The sequence below is a fragment of the Mytilus galloprovincialis genome, chromosome 2 (assembly GCF_965363235.1).
Source record: "Mytilus galloprovincialis chromosome 2, xbMytGall1.hap1.1, whole genome shotgun sequence".
Taxonomy (NCBI): Eukaryota; Metazoa; Mollusca; class Bivalvia; order Mytilida; family Mytilidae; genus Mytilus; species Mytilus galloprovincialis.
In genome coordinates this window covers 68,281,395-68,288,068 of record NC_134839.1, presented here as the reverse complement: position 1 = coordinate 68,288,068, position 6,674 = coordinate 68,281,395, and positions in this window count along the sequence as shown.

Below are 6,674 nucleotides of genomic sequence, written 5' to 3'. Positions count from 1 at the left end.
GACCATGTTAGGCATTTAAACAAATAAAAGAGATCTGAAGTTATTCTGAGAGAGAAAAAAATGATCTTAAATTGACAATGTTTACAGCTCGGGAATACGATGAGATTCTTAGTTTAAAGGCAAAACTTTGGAAATCTCCCCAACCCGTAAACACTTTACAAATGATGGACGAATTCAGATTGTTCGATGTCATGTGACAAATATTACATTCTTAGGATGAGAACATGTTAATTTAAAGTGAAATGAATATGAACGATGTACGACACGTTATTATAATGCGTATCGACCAGTTTTAACTATAACCTCTAAATGTTGCCGGATTGGCAGAGAATCAGCAAACACGTACCGACATGTGATATAAGCAAAATCGTTTGTTCAGTTTTACAATGAGTATATTTTTTTATGAAATAAACGGAACCAAATATCTGGCTTATGTTTAACTTTTCGTGTCATAATTGAATTCAAGATTTAATGAAGAACACCGTCACCCTTGCAAACGGTTCATGATGTACCCTTAGATATGACAAAAGTGAGCAACTATAACGTGGTACTTTGTTCGGTGTGCATGTAAAGGGATGTTGCTCAGAAGAAAGTTATTAAACCATGAATTCCAAGTGGTGAAGTTGAAATAATTCCGTCGTAAATTTTACAGACGCCATTTCGAGAATGTTGACCATTATGAAATATCTGTTTCACAGATGACGACTGATATGTTGCGCAATCCAGTCTTCTTTCTCGAGAATGTGAGTGACCTACCGAATAAGACTCATCACCGGGTGACTAACGGGTGCCACATGTGGAGAAGTTTCTGCTTACCCTTTAGGAGCACATGAGATCAACTCCGGTTTTTTTGTGCCGTCACAGTGGGGTTCGTGCTGCTCAGTCTGTAGTTTTCTATGTTGTCTTTTGATTCTTTTCTCTTTTTTTTTGCAATGACGTTGTCAGTTTATTTTTCGACATATATATATGTGTTTGAATGTCCCTTTGGTATCTTTCGCCTCTGGTTTGATTCTTTATCAATATAATTCTGTTTAACTCCGAGACTCCAGTTCAAATTCATACTCAGTCTCGAAATCATGGAATAGTTGTATAGTCTTTCACAGTTCTGGATCTGTAATTTTAGCTTCTTGAAACATTAACTCAAATTAAAATAAACTCGAATTCATACCTAGGCAATGGTATAGTTTTTAAGTTCTGGATCCGCAATTAAAATTTATTAAAATATAAACTGGGTGGGGGAAGGTGTTATGGCTCAAACCGTTAAGGGATTAGAGGCAAAAAAGAGGGAAAAACAAGGGTTTCTTGGTTAATTGCCAATTAAGACAACTTGAAACCAGTGTGAGGAAGGTAATCCAAATATATTAAGGTAATCCAAACATGTTTGATTACCTCCCTTACACTGCTTTAAAATGATGTGTAAAGAATTTTTTTTCTTATATCAGAAATTAAAAAAAAAGAGGGGGATACATTTTTCTTTTCTTTTTCAGGTTGGGGTCAATATGCAACAGCATAGTGTATTGCACAAAATCAACCAAAAAAGGTTTTTTTTTTTTTCATTTTTGGAAGGGGGGAGGGCAGTTCGCAACAGCGTAGTGCAAAAGCAAAAAAATAAGTATAAAATCAAATTATATAACCAATTTTAAGTTCTTTGACTACAGTTATTCTGTGTCAGAAACATATTATGTGTCAAATATTTAATTACAATCCAAATTCAGACATTCAAATATCACGCGTGAATAGTGTCCATTTTTGTCCAAACGGTTCAGGGTTGGACCTCTGCGGTCGTATCCAGCTGCATTGGACGAAGCAATTCATAAAACACTTAAAAGTATGTGAATATGATGAAAGTGATCATCAAAATAAGTTTAAGATGCCCTGGTGTGGAATAAATTTGCAGTTAATTGATCATACTTCTTAATTTCCTTATTTTAATCAGTTTTAAATACTGTATACTGCCTTAATGATAACATGACTTTAATAACTGTTTAAATTTTAATTTTCGCTCAAATAAACGAAGTTTATCGAATCTGAACCACAGGCGCTTGGGTCTATGATACAGTTTTTTTTTGTTTTTTTTTTTTATTAAAATATTCAATTTTCTACATTTATAATACATATCTATCACTTCTGTGCATGTCTCACCTAGTTTCGAGTGATTTAAACGACCCAGAGAAAATACCCAATTTTACTATCCATACTAAGAAACAAATTCTTAGTATGGATAGTAAAATTGGGTATTTTCTCTAATTCTTAGTATGGATAGTAAAATTGGGTATTTTCTCTGGGTCGTTTAAATCACTCGAAACTAGGTGAGACATGCACAGAAGTGATAGATATGTATTATAAATGTAGAAAATTGAATATTTTAATAAAAAAAAAAAAACAAAAAAAAACTGTATCATAGACCCAAGCGCCTGTGATCTGAACCACCACCATCTCATCATACATCAATCTCATTATACATCAATCTCATCATATATCAAACATCATCATCACCATCAAATTGATCATCACCTTCATCAACAAAAACGTATAATGTTGTGACCACTTCATATTATGTTGTGACCACTTCATATAATGTTGTGACCACTACATATAATGTTGTGACCACTGCATATAATGTTTGGACCACTGCGTATAATGTTGTGAGCACTGCATATAATGTTGTGAGCACTGCATATAATGGTGTGAGCAGTGCATATAATGTTGTGAGCACTGCATATAATGCTGATCATTAACATAAGGCAGTCATGGCGTTCCATACATTTGTATTCTTCTTGAGACTGAATAGCAGTAGTGGATCAAGGGGGTATAAACCCCCTTTTGTAAGGATCAATGTTTTAAACTATCCCTTAATCATGGGATTAGTACCCCTATTAAAAATGGATCTGCCTTTGGAAATGTGAGGATGCATGTAGTTGCACCTAAAGCCAAACTGACCTGCCTGCTTATAGGCAGATAGGCGGGTAGCAAAAAGCATATTGCACAGTTCTTTTTAGAATATCTAAAAACTGATATACTTTGTGTCAGTTTGTGACGTCATGTAATGAATTTGATGATATTGTTTAAAGTTTTGAAAAAATACATTTATGATTAATTATTTGAAGAAAAAAATCTTCAAATACATAAGATGTACCAAAAAAAAACAAACATAAAAATAAATGAATAAATTGCTTCGTTGAGCACAGTTGGATACGACCGCAGAGGTCCAACCCTGAACAGTAAGGGCAAAAATGGACAGAATATTCTCGCTTGATCCAGGTCTGAATTTGGATTGTTATTAAATATTTGACACATAATAGGTTTTTATTTTTTTTTAACTCCCCTTTTTTTTTTATTGCTATTGTGCAATAACACTATGCTGTTGCAAAAAAAAATAATATTCAAAGAAATGTTCTTTTAAATTTTTTAAATTGAAATGAGAAAAAAATGCCCCCCCCCCTCCCATTTTTTCACCTCCCCCTTTAAAAAATCTTTCCCTCAAGATATGGTCATAATCTCAATTCAAATTCCGAATGGAGTTTGCAACAATAATAACCCATTAAAATACATCATAAATGTATTTGAATTACCTCCCTTACACTGCTTTTAAATTGTCTTAAATATGTCAATTCACCAGGAAACCCTGGTGTTCCCCCATTTTTTGCTCCTAATTTCTAAATGATTTGAGCCATAACCCCCCAAAGCCAATCCTAACCATCCCTTAGTGGTATGGAAACTTGTATAATTTCATTGATATTCATACACTTAAACACAAGTAATTGCCTGGAAACTAGAAAAATGCTGATATTGGTCCCTTTATGGCCCCTAATTCCTTAACTGTTAGTACCATAACTCCCAAAATCAATCCTTGTTATAAACCTTGTGTTTAAAATTTCATAGATTTCTATATACTTATACTAAAGTAATTATCTGGTAACAAAATCTTTTTCAACTACGATGATTTTTTTTATTGTAAATGTACATTCCTAGTATGATAAGTTCCTCCCTCATTGTACTATAAATAGCTTCCTTAAATGATGAATGTGTCTAAGCAACACATATACCCCTGCATGGAAATATACTGCAAATTCTTCAATCTTTCAATTTACAAGTTTTATCTTGATCAGTTTGGGGGGATAGGACCTTTATGGGGACTCCGGGATCGGGTGTTTTTAAGCTTGGGATTTCCCGATTGACCCTTTCAGGTACCAGGAATTCTATTTTTGAGTTTCGGGATGTCGGGATTTTAATTTATTTAAATTCGGGAACTCTGGATTTTTGTGTTTATAAGCCCAGAATTTCGGGATCAGGACCCCTCCTACCCTCCCTCATCAGTGTTTCGGTATTAATAAGCATTGAGTATGTATGATAACATTTTTTCAGGCAAACTAAGGAAAATTGCAGAAATGGCAAATTTAGCAATTTTTCCATTTCTAAAAGGACATAAATCCAGGTCAATAAAAGTGAAGTCAACCAAATTCCCAACTATGTATTGGCTTCCGAAGCTACACAAAACCCCTTACAAATATAGATTTATTTCGTCTTCAAGCCATTGTTCAACTACTAAATTGTCTATTCTTCTTACCAGCACACTTGGTACAATTAAAAACCTGATAATAAATTGTTCAAATAAGGCCTTGGAAAATAGTGGAATAAATTACTTTTGGAGTGTCAAGAACTCGTTGGAAGTACTTGATAAATTGCATGCTTATATTGGTGATTTTGAATCTGTTCAAAGTTTTGATTTTTCTACCCTGTATACCACATTGCCTCACATTCTCATTAAGAAAAAAATCACACACCTAATTAAATGGACATTCAAAAAATCAGAATGTGAATATATATGTTCAAACTCTTTTAGGTCATTTTTTAGTAGCAATAAACAAAAAAACTATGTTAATTAAACATGCTTTGATACTATATATGCCCTTGAATTTTTACTAGATAACATTTTTGTTCGCTTTGGGGATTCCGTATATCGTCAGATTATCGGAATTCCAATGGGGACTAACTGTGCACCACTTATTGCGGACCTGTTTTTGTATTGTTATGAGTTACAATTTATGACAAAAATAAGCAAAGACCCATCGAAACAACATCTGATAAACAAATTTAATAATACTTTTAGATATTTGGATGATATTTTGGCTCTCAATAATGACGACTTCAGTATGTATATTAATGAAATTTATCCTGTTGAACTTACTTTAAATAAAGCTAATACTAACAATGACCACTGCCCTTTTCTCGATCTTGATATCTATATCACTAATGGAAAACTGAATACTAAAATTTATGATAAAAGGGATGATTTTTCATTTCCTATCGTTAATTATCCGTTTTTAGATCTCACAAACATGTTTAACCCCGCCGCATTTTTGCGCCTGTCCCAAGTCAGGAGCCTCTGGCCTTTGTTAGTCTTGTATTATTTTAATTTTAGTTTCTTGTGTACAATTTGGAAATTAGTATGGCATTCATTATCACTGGGCTAGTATATATTTGTTTAGGGGCCAGCTGAAGGACGCCTCCGGGTGCGGAAATTTCTCGCTACAATGAAGACCTGTTGGTGACCCTCTGCTGTTGTTTTTTTTTTTTTGTTTTTTTTTTTGTTTTTATTTGGTCGGGTTGTTGTCTCTTTGACACATTCCCCATTTCCATTCTCAATTTTATCAATCTAGAACTTGGTAAATTCCAAATTTCAAGGGTATTGATTTCAATATTAGGAATAAACTGAAGATACGTCACTAATGTTTTATGTATAAATCGGCTGATCATTTGTGACCTGTCAGATGTTTTTAGCTATAAAAGTTTAAAAGATAATATTTGCAATTTATACTTATGTTGTACTATAGTATCAGGCCCATAGCCAGGAATTTCCAAAGGGGGGTTATTTGGCCTCAAAAACTTGACTTTAACAGTCACAATTCGAACAGAACGTTGACTTTAACAGTAATTATTTGTTTTTAAGGGGGGGTTCGGACGAACCCCCTGAACCCCCCTGGCTACGGGAATGAGTATTGGTGACATGGGAGAGGAATTTCTCCAGACTATATGCCCTAAAGGATGATTGTAAACAATAACTAGAGGCTCTAAAGAGCCTGTGTCGCTCACCTTGGTCTATGTGCATATTAAACAAAGGACACAAATGGATTCATGACAAAATTGTATTTTGGTGATGGTGATGTGTTTGAAGTTCTTACTTTACTGAACGATTTTGCTTCTTACAATTATATCTATCATGAACTTTGCCCATTAGTAACAGAGAACTATATTTGGTAAAAATTTACATAAATTTACCAAATTAATGAAAATTGTAAAAAATTGACTATAAAGGGCAATAACTCCTTAAGGGGTCAATTGACCATTTAGGTCATGTTGACTTATTTGTAGATCTTACTTTGCTGAACATTATTGCTGTTTACAGTTTATCTCTAACTATAATAATATTCAAGATAATAACCAAAAACAGCAAAATTTCTTCAAAATTACCAATTCAGGGGCAGCAACCCAACAACCGATTGACCGATTCATCTGAAAATTTCAGGGCAGATAGTTCTTGACCTGATAAACATTTCTATCCCCTGTCAGATTTCCTCAAAATGCTTTGGTTTTTGAGTTATAAGCCAAAAACTGCATTTTACCCCTATGTTCTATTTTTAGCGGTGGCGGCCATCTTGGTTGGTTGACCAGGT